Source organism: Triticum aestivum, chromosome 3B, assembly GCF_018294505.1.
Source record: "Triticum aestivum cultivar Chinese Spring chromosome 3B, IWGSC CS RefSeq v2.1, whole genome shotgun sequence".
NCBI classification, from domain to species: Eukaryota; Viridiplantae; Streptophyta; class Magnoliopsida; order Poales; family Poaceae; genus Triticum; species Triticum aestivum.
In genome coordinates this window covers 56,939,085-56,949,942 of record NC_057801.1, presented here as the reverse complement: position 1 = coordinate 56,949,942, position 10,858 = coordinate 56,939,085, and the positions used below count along the sequence as shown (strand labels likewise).

Sequence of the window (10,858 nt, the reverse complement as noted above, 5' to 3'; positions counted from 1 at the left end):
GGAAACTTGCCCTCCAAGCAAGGTGGAGGCGCCCCCTCCCCTAGGGTTTCCAAACCCTAGGTGTCTTGGGCCCTTGGGGGCGCACCAGCCCACTAAGGGGCTGGTTCCCACCCATATTCAGCCCATTAAGTCCCCTGGGGCACGGGGCCCCATCCGGTGGACCTTTGGACACCTTTCAGTGGTCCCGGTACAATACTCATTACCCCCGAAACCATTCCGGTGATTGAAACTGGACTTCCCATATATAAATCTTCACCTCCGGACCATTCTGGAACTCATGTGATGTCCAGGATCTCATTCGGGACTCCGAACAACCTTTGGTAACCACATACAATTTCCCATAACAACTCTAGCGCCATCGAACCTTAAGTGTATAGACCCTATGGGTTCGGGAACCATGCAGACATGACCGAGACGTTGTCCGACCAATAACTAATAGAGGGATCTGGATACCCCTGTTGGCTCCCACATGTTCCACAATGATCTCATCAGATTAACCATGATGTCGGGGATTCAATTAATCCCGTATGCAATTCCCTTTGTCCTAGTATCTTACTTGCCCGAGATTCGATCATCGGGATCCCAATACCTCGTTCAATCTTGTTACCGGCAAGTCTCTTTACTCGTTTCATAACACATGATCCCGTGACTAACTCCTTACTCACATTGAGCTCATTACGATGATGCATTATCGAGTGGGCCCAGAGATACCTCTCCGTCATATGGAGTGACAAATCCCAGTCTCAATTCGTGCCAAGCCAACAGACACTTTCAGAGATACCCGTAGTGCATCTTTATAGCCACCCAGTTACATTGTGACATTTGGTAAACCCAAAGCATTCCTACGGTATCCGGGAGTTGCACAATCTCATGGTCTAAGGAAATGATACTTGACATTAGAAAAGATCTTAGCAAACGAACTACACGGTCTTGTGCTATGCTTAGGATTGGGTCTTGTCCATCACAACATTCTCCTAATGATGTGATCCCGTTATCAATGACATCCAATGTCCATGGTCAGGAAACAATAACCATATATTGATCAACGAGCTAGTCAACTAGATGCTCACTAGGGACATGATGTGGTCTATGTATTCACACATGTATTACAGTTTCCAGTTAGTACAATTATAGCGTGAAGAGTAGACAATTATCATGAACAAGGAAATATAATAATAACCATTTTATTATTGCCTCTAGGGCATATTTTTAACAGTCTCCCACTTGCACTAGAGTCAATAATCTAGTTCACATCACTATGTGATTTTAAAGAATCCAACACCCATGGGGTTTGATCATATGTCGCTTGTGAGAGAGGTTATTAGTCAACGGACCTGAACCTTTCAGATCCGTGTGTGCTTTACAAATCTATATGTAATCTTGTAGATGCAGCTACTATGCGCTATTTGGAGCTATTCCAAATAATTGTTCTACTATATGAATCCGGTTTACTACTCATAGTCATCCAGATTAGTATCAAAGTTTGCATCGACGTAACCCTTTACGACGAACTCTTTTACCACCTCCATAATCGATAAAACTCCTTAGTCCACTAGTTACTAAGGATAACTTTGACCGTTGTCCGGTGATCTATTCCTGGATCACTCTTGTACCCCTTGACTGACGCATGGCAAGGCACACTTTACATGGGGTACACATCATAGCATACTGTAGAGCCTACGTCTAAAGTATAGCGGACGACCTTCATCCATTCTATCTCTTCTGCCGTGGTCAGGTCTAGAGTCTTACTCAAAACTCACACCTGATAACACAACCAAGAACTCCTTCTTTGCCGATCTATTTTGAACTCGTTCAAAATCTTGTCACGGTATGTATTCATTTGAAAGTACTATTAAGCATTTTTGATCTATCCTTGTAGATCTTGATGTTCAATGTTCAAGTAGCTTAATCCAGGTTTTCCATTCAAAAACACTTTTCAAACAACCCTATATGCTTTCCAGAAATTCTACATCATTTCTGATCAACAATATGTCAACAACATATACTCATCAGAAATTCTATAGTTCCCCCACTCACTTCTTGGAAATACAAGTTTTTCATAAACTTTGTATAAACCCAAAATCTTTGATCATCTCATCAAAGCGTATATTCCAACTCCGAGATGCTTACTCCAGTCCTTAGAAGGATCGCTGGAGCTTTGCACACTTGTTAGCATCTTTTAGGATTGACAAAACCTTCTGGTTGTATCACATACAACCTTTCCTCAAGAAAATCGTCGAGGAAACAATGTTTTGACATCCTATCTGCAAGATTTCATAAATAATGCAGTAACTTCTAATATAATTCCAATAGACTCTTTGCATAGCTACGACTGAGAAAGTCTCATCGTAGTCAACTCCTTGAACTTGTCAGGAAACATGTTAGCGACAAGTCGAGCTTTCTTAATGGTGACACTTACCATCATTGTCCGTCTTCCTTTTAAAATCCATTTGTGCCCAACAACCTTACAACCATTAAGTAGTTCTTCCAAAGTCTACACTTTGTTTTTGATACATGGATCCTCTCTCGGATTTTATGGCCTCGAGCCATTTTTCGAAATTCGGGCCCACCATTGCTTCTCCATAGCTCTTAGGCTCATTGTTGTCTAGCAACATGACTTCCAAGATAGGATTACCGTACCACTCTGAAGTAGTACACATCCTTGTCAACCTACGAGGTTTGATAGTGACTTGATCCAAAGTTTCATGATCACTATCATAAGCTTACACTTCAATTGGTGTTGGCGCCACAGGAACAACTTCCTGTGCCCTGCTACACACTAGTTGAACTGACGGTTCAATAACCTCATCAAGTCTCCACCATCCTCCCACTCAATTCTTTTGAGAGAAACTTTTTCTTGAGAAAGGACTCGTTTCTAGAAACAATCACTTTTGCTTCTGGATCTGAGATAGGAGGTATACCCAACTGTTTTGTGTGTCCTATGAAGTTGCATTTATCCGCTTTGTGTTCAAGCTTATCAGCCTGAAGCCTTTCCACATAAGTGTCGCAACCCCAAACTTTTAAGAAATGACAGCTTAGGTTTCTCGAAACCATATTTCATACGGTGTCATCTCAACAGAATTATTTGGTGCCCTATTTAAAGTGAATGCGGTTGTCTCTAATGCCTAACCCATAAATGATAGTGCTAATTCGATAAGAGACATCATGGTATGCCCCATATCCCAAAGGGTGCATCTGTGATGTTCGGACACACCATCACACTATGGTGTTCTAGGTGGTATTAGTTGTGAAACAATTTCCACAATGTCTTAATTGTATAGAAAACTCATAACTCAGATATTCATCTCTATAATCATATCAGAGACATTTTATCCTCTTGTCACGACGATCTTCAACTTCACTCTGAAATTACTTGAACCTTTCAATAATTCAGACTTTTGTTTCATCAAGTAAATATACTCAGCATCTACTCCAATCATCTATGAAGTAAAAACATAACGATAACCACTTCGTGCCTCGGCACTCATTGGACTGCACACATCAAATGTATTACTTCCAACAAGTTGCTCTCTTGTTTAATCTCATTGAAAATGAGGCCTTTCAGTCATCTTGCCCATGTGGTATGATTTGCATGTCTAAAGTGATTCAAAATCAAGTGAGTCCAAACGATCCATCTGCATGGGGTTTCTTCATGCGTATATACTAATAGACATGGTTCACATGTCTCAAACTTTTCAAAAAAACGAGTGAGTCCAAAGATCCATCAGCATGGAGCTTCTTCATGCGTTTTATACCAATATGACTCAAATGGCTGTGCCACAAGTATATGGTATTATCATTACTATCTTATATCTGAACATGTGTATCACTATGATCGAGATTCAATAAACCATTCATTTTAGGTGCAAGACAATTGAAGGTATTATTCAAATAAACAGAGTAACCATTATTCTCCTTAAATGAATAACTACTTGTGTTCTACTCGTGCATAGAATCTACGCATAGACCTAGCTCATGATGCCACTGATGGGGAACGTAGTAATAATTCAAAAATTTCCTATGTGTCACCAAGATCAATCTAGGAGATGCTAGCAACGAGAGAGAGAGAGAGAGAGAGAGAGTGAGAGAGAGAGGGAGAGAGAGAGAGAGAGAGAGTGCATCTTCATACCCTTGAAGATCGCTAAGCGGAAGCGTTACAAGAACGCGGTTGATGGAGTCGTACTTGCGGCGATTCAAACGCGGAAGATCCGATCTAGCGCCGAACGGACGGCGCCTCCGCATTCAACACACGTACAGACCGATGACGTCTCCTCCCTCTTGATCCAGCAAAGGGAGAGGAGAAGTTGAGGGAGAGCTCCGGCAGCATGATGGTGTGGTGGTGGAGCTTGTGGTTCTCCTGCAAGGCTTCGCCAAGCACTACGGAGGAGGGGGAGGTGTTGGAGGATGGAGGGGCTGCGCCAAGGGAAGCACTACAAAAAATACACTTCCGAGATGATACGTGTTTGTCACAGTACGTCACGTTTTTTCTCATGCATGTACATCCATGACGATTTTATGACAGAATCAAGATAATCATACATGTGCTGTCGTAGAAGTGTTCCATGACATTACCAAAATTATCATCACGGAAGGGTTCACTTCCATGACGATAAATCGTGCGTCACAGAAATGCTTTCGTCAAGGGTGACCGACATGTGGCATCCAGCATAACGGAATGCCGTTAAGCTATTGGGTCCGATTTTGGATCCGATAACCCGTTAACAAGCCCGACCAATGGGGATTTTCCATGTGTAAAATCATTATTGGTTGGAGGAAACACGTGTCGGCTCACCGTCGGGATAGATGTCATCCACTCATTGGACAGAAGCTGCCTATGATACATCGACACGTGGCACGGCCCAACAGAGGCCCATTCCTGTGAAAAGGCTGGCCCGTATGACTTGGTCAAAAGGTGGCGGGAAGGCCCATGGAAAGCCTGTTAACGGCCTATTCGCATATAGCCCATTTACAACCCGCTAACCCAAGGCCCGTTACGACCTATCTGAATTAGGCCCAGTAGCATCATCTGGGCTGTCCAATAAGATTCCAACCCGTTTTAACTTCTGGCCCATGTATGGCCCGTGACGTCTTTTGGCCCATATGATGCCCTTTGTAACTCTTGGCCCATTAACGGCCCATGGTGAAACTGGCCCGTAATGAACAGTGTATCACTTTGTACCCATTAACGGCATGTGGTGAAACTGGCCCATAATGAACAGTGTATCACTTTATACCCATTAATGGCCCGTTGGGCCGTTGGGCCGTTTCCAGCCCATGTTATCTTTCGGCCTTCTCAGGGTCCATTTATTCTTGGGCTCATTTCCAGCATTCGTTTACTTACGGCCCGTTACTATCATTTTCTGCTTGTGGGCCAAATTCAGCCCGTGCTTACAGTCAGCCCGTTTGTGGCCCATTAATACATTGGGCCGTTTTCATAGCATCATCAAATACGTCCTATTAACGACGGCCCGTTATGGTCGGCCCATGAACGGATGATTCCAACTCTAGCCTGTTTACGGCCATAATGTTGTCTGTTATTGGCCCATGTTTGGCCGATCGATCATCCGGCCCATATAAGGCCCATTGATGATACGGCCCGTATAAGGCCCAACGTGTCTACGGCCCGTAGAAGGCCCATTGTGTCTACGGCCCGTAGAAGGCCCATTGTTTCTACGGCCCGTAGAAGGCCCATTGTTTCTATCGCCGGTAGGAGACCCAGTGTCACTACAGTAAATATGTAGCCCATGGTTATTGCGACCTAGTTTTAAAAAATAGGTTATTATGGCAACTAAAAAACCGCAGAAAAAGAACTACACTAACTACAAGAAAACAAATAACAAGATAACAAGGAAATAAATAAGCAAGAAACTTACGCTAGGCTATCATGGCAATTACACATATTACATCCACTGGGCATCAAAGTTCGCCACCAGTGCAAATATAGGCAACAAAGCAACATATCATATACACTGGTTGTCAAAGTTGGCGACCAGCGCAAATAAACGCCGCAGCAAAACAAATCCAGAAATGAAACCACATCATAAGATCTCATGAAACAATGTCATGGGTACCCGTAATGCTGGCAAGATGCTTAGCAAGCTTATTAACTTTCTCTTATTTGGCGCTTAAATTCTCCAGCGCTTGCTATTGCACCAGGAAGTATGCATCTGAATTCTGCAGGGACTTCCTCTGTCCTTCAGTTTCCTGTCGCAGCACATCTGATTGATGTCTTTCAACTTGAAGTTGAGACTCAAGAAGACGAACTGATTCAGGCAGCGAGTTCGAAGAGCTTGTGCCAGCAGTAGTGGCCAGTAACTCGAACACTACATCAAGACAGGACTTTTGGGTTCTCTCACTGTCGTCAAGATAATTTTTATCATCTTTCTTCGAGACCAACAGGGATGTCTCACTATCTTGAACCTTATCTACATTACTTCCTTGACCATTGCATAACAGAGTACTGTTCTCCAATATTTTGTCCGCATTCTAAAAGAGAAACAAACAAACACATCACAGGTTTACCATGTTGTATATGAAACTCATTTTGGTAAATGAGTTCAGTAGTAAAGTGGACCGGATAACAGCATGAAACAAACATATATCTATGTACCATGGTCACTTTATGGTCTATATCATTCTAGTTTTTGTAGCCAAATCAATATAGAGACACGGTTCAAATAATATTTGTTCAAGACAAAGCATAATAGACAGAATATAACTGTGGGAAACTATAGAGCAATAACAACACTTGTAATGTGCATGACATCAGAACATAACTGTTTATTCAATCGAAACTCAAATCAACATAGAGCAGGTTACAACAGCAAACCAGTTAAAGAAACAGGTTTAAAACATACCTGTTGCACCATTGGAGTTTCAATTCCATCCTTTAAATTTGAAAATAGTTGGTATGAGTAAATACAGTAATGCAAGAGCAAAGGAGTATGAACCATAGCTAGAGTACCTAACCTGAGAAAAAAAATCTTGTTCTCCTTTAAGCATTGAGTTGGGATTAGGAGTGGTGGTCCTCGTGCATTGGGCACTGCAGTTCCCTTACTAACTGCTCGTGTTTGGGTGCTCTGTGGTGGAGATGGTGATGTGTCAACTGGAACTAGGTTACTATCTGTTGGGGTTGGGGTTAGAAGGGGTGTAACTGGTTCTCTGTCCAACTGGGTAGGGGTACAATATGCGAGAGTCTGGGTTATGTGTGGTGGATCTGGTCCTTGGTCAAGTACAACTGTGATTCTATCTACATCAACTGGTAGCACTATCTTTTCTGAAGACCGTGTTGTTACTCCCTTACATACTGCCATCACCCTCTCCAATTCAAATGGCTGATAAACAAGAAAAGTAATTGAAAGTACATACATTGTATGATAGACAGGTGCAATGGATAGTGGGGAATAAAAGAGGGCATGAAATAATTCACATTTATGTTGTCTAACCAAACAGGATAGCATGACACAATTTCACATATATGATGGCTAACTAAATAGGATAGCATGACACAATTTCACATCATGATGGCTAACTAAAAAAGATGGAAAAACATAGTTTAAAATATGATGACTACGTAAACAGGATGACATGATATAACTATATAATGTGTTTATTAAATAGGTTGGCATGCCATAATTCACATACATTCACGGATAGAATGCCATAATTCAAAAATATGATGACTATAAACACTAAACAGAATGAGATGATATAACTATATGATGTCTTTATTAAAAGGGTTGCCATGCCATAATTTAGATAGATGATGTGTATGTACTATGTAAACATGATGGCATGATATAATTCAAATATATGATTTATATAGTAAGCAAGTAAGCAGATGGCAATCCATATATGATGTAAAAACTAAGCAATGCAAGACAACATGTATGACACCATACATGATGATTGGCTAAACAACATGGCATTGCATAATTCACATATATAATGCCTTTGCAACAAGATAGCATTGGATAATTCACATATATAATGTCTTGCAACAAGATGGAAGTGCATAATTCACATATATGGTAATTAGACACTGAATAGGTGGCATTCACACAAAGCATGTCTAAACTAATCAAATGACATAGCAATGCAAGACACCATACGCACGATATGAGCAACATAAGCCTGCCAAGTTAGAGCATACACCTCGGGGGGGGGGGAATAGGACTGGTCATCTATCTCTGAATCCTCCTCTGAGGAGCTATCCGTAACCAGCAAGATATGCGATTCGTCAGATAGCATAGTCTGTTCTGAAGACCTTGTTTTCACTCTAGAATTTTCCATCATCGTGTCAAATGGATGATGCACATGAAGAGCAGTTGAATGTACTAACATTGTTGACAAATTTAATACGTAACGAAAAAAGGATGTCCTGATATAATTTACATATAAGATGACTGGCTAAGCAGGATGGCATTGCAAAATTCACATATATGATGCCTGGCTAAACAAGTTGTTGTTGCATAATTCACATAAATGATGAATAAACTAAATAGATGCCATTCACACAAAGGATGTATAAACTAATTAGATGACATATTTGATGTATAAAGTAAGCAATGCAAGGCACCATATGCATGATATAACCAACATCAGCATGCCAAGTTAGAGCGAAGACCTCAAGGGGTAAATAGGAGTGGTCTTCTCCTTCTGAATCCCCCCCAGAACAGATATCTTCCTCTCGATTACAATCCGAAATGGGTGGAGGGGGGCTGCCTTTGCGCCTACCATGGAGTGATGTCTGCATGAAATTTTATTGCCACACAAGGCTCGTCTCTTTTGCTCTACATGTTCAGTTCCATTGTTTACAATAACTGTCATGCATAGGAAAAAAACATAGTGATATTTTGTAAGGAGTGCATGCAGAAATCCAGAGTGATGGTAGCAACATGTGGATAGACCCAAAACCAATAATAGTAGGCAGATAATGGCTTCAGTTAAAAATACAGATAATGGCTTCTTTACTGTTTGTTTCCCACCCAACATGAAACTCATAGTAGACACTGGAGATTAGCCAGATAGTAGATAAATACTATTGATTGTGGCCCCGATATGTACACCACAACCATTTAAAAACTCAAGTTTGACCATTAGTTTGGAGCTGACTCAGAGTCTAATCGGTGAACAGGACGATAAAGTAGCATGTAATATTAAGCGATGCATAACGTAAGCAGACACAAAAGAGTGCGACCTCTCTTGCGGACCCGTGTAGTCCTCGAGGTCATCTGCTTGGTTGATGATGGTAATGCAGTTTTCATGTATGCAGGCGGCAGGGAAGAAGATCTGAGGTGGCGAAAGATAGTCTGGAGGCTGGATCCCTGCTGTGCTGGACCCTTCTGTCGTTGGAGCAGCTGCGCTGGGGTGGACGACGGCGCAGCAGGAGAGGGACAAACCACGCAAGGTTTTCTTTGACAACTATTTGTAAGAGAAGTAATTCTGTAAGGGCTCGTTTGAATTGGAGGATTCCAATAGTGCAGGGATAGGAATTAGGCAGGAATAGGATAGGAATGCACGTGCAAAACAGAGAATTTAAAAACACGGGATTTCTGCCAATATGGGTGTTTTATTCATAGGAATTGGAAGATCACAGGATGCAAAGAAGCATGGTGAGATTAAGTCAAACCACAAGAAAATGTATGGTTATAATGCTATTATGCTACTATCTCTTAGTCTTGTGCTTCATGAATAGGAATTTGAAAAGGAGGACAAGTGAAAATTAAAATTCCTACATTTTTTGTTTCAAGGAGACACTAAAGGAACAAATCCTACAGCTTTCCTGTGTTCCATTCCTTTGAACCAAATTCATGAATAGTAGTACCATAGGAAACTTTCCAATTCCTATGATTTTCATTCACTTTTCCTTTCAAGCACTGGCGATTCTAGTAAGTAGGATTGAGCAAGGAAAAGCCTACACTAAAAAAATGTTTTTGTGCAACTTCTATTACTTTGGACCCAGGCCACTGCCCTACTAGCTCAACTCCTAGGGCCATCGACAAATGCACAGCTCAAACGCGTAGAGATAAATAATGATGGCGTTCAAGAAAGTCCATCACGGATAGCTAAGTTCCCTGGTACCTCACTTGTCATTAATTGGATAAAATAATCATATTTCCCGTTACTATGTGTGCTTAGTGGATAATATATGTAACATGTAGAGTAAAAAAGAGATGCAACAAGTGTACAACCTCTTTGGCAAAGCCATGTCGATCTCAGCGTGATTGGGTTGGCTGGTGAGGATGCTCCGGCTGATTTGGCTGTCGGAGGAGGGGAAGATGATCTTAGGCGTCTAGAGATGGAGCCTGAGGTACTGCTCCGCTATGAGGGAGGGTTTCGTTGTTGGAGCAGCTCCGGTGAGCTGTACGACGCCGAGGCTGAAGTAGGACAAGAGAGACAATGTTAACCTGAGTGGAATTCTAGTAGCATCTCCAACAGATGACGTAAAATACATAACCACAAAGTGCTAGATGTAAAATACATCAGCCGCTCATCTCTGAACTTAACTGTCGAAACTGAATTTAACTGTCGAAACTGAACTTAACTGTCGAAACTGAATTTTGCTGTCGAAACTGAATTTTACTGTCGAAACTGAACGCACTAGAGGTGAGGCTACACGTCAGTCGACTGACTTTTTCATCTCTGTTCGGTCAATTTTGCAGCCGTTGGATACGAAATCAAGGGCCTACTGTTCATCTTCAACCTCCACCCCCCTAAGCCGCCAGCCCCCACCGGCCAAACAGCCGCCCCCCGCCGCCTGCGGCCAGTAGTGCGCCCCCCCCCTCCCGAAAACACTCCCCACCGCCGGTCCGCCGCCGCCCCAGCCATCCCTCTAGGGCCCCCCATGCCAAGCTTT

At 42.1% G+C, this 10,858-nt stretch overlaps 1 pseudogene; it reads right to left on the bottom strand.

Annotated features, from left to right (window-relative positions):
* Positions 1-200, bottom strand: part of LOC123067292 (PR5-like receptor kinase) — a 2,700-nt pseudogene extending 2,500 nt beyond the window's left edge.
* Between the last annotated feature and the right edge of the window lie 10,658 nt (positions 201-10,858).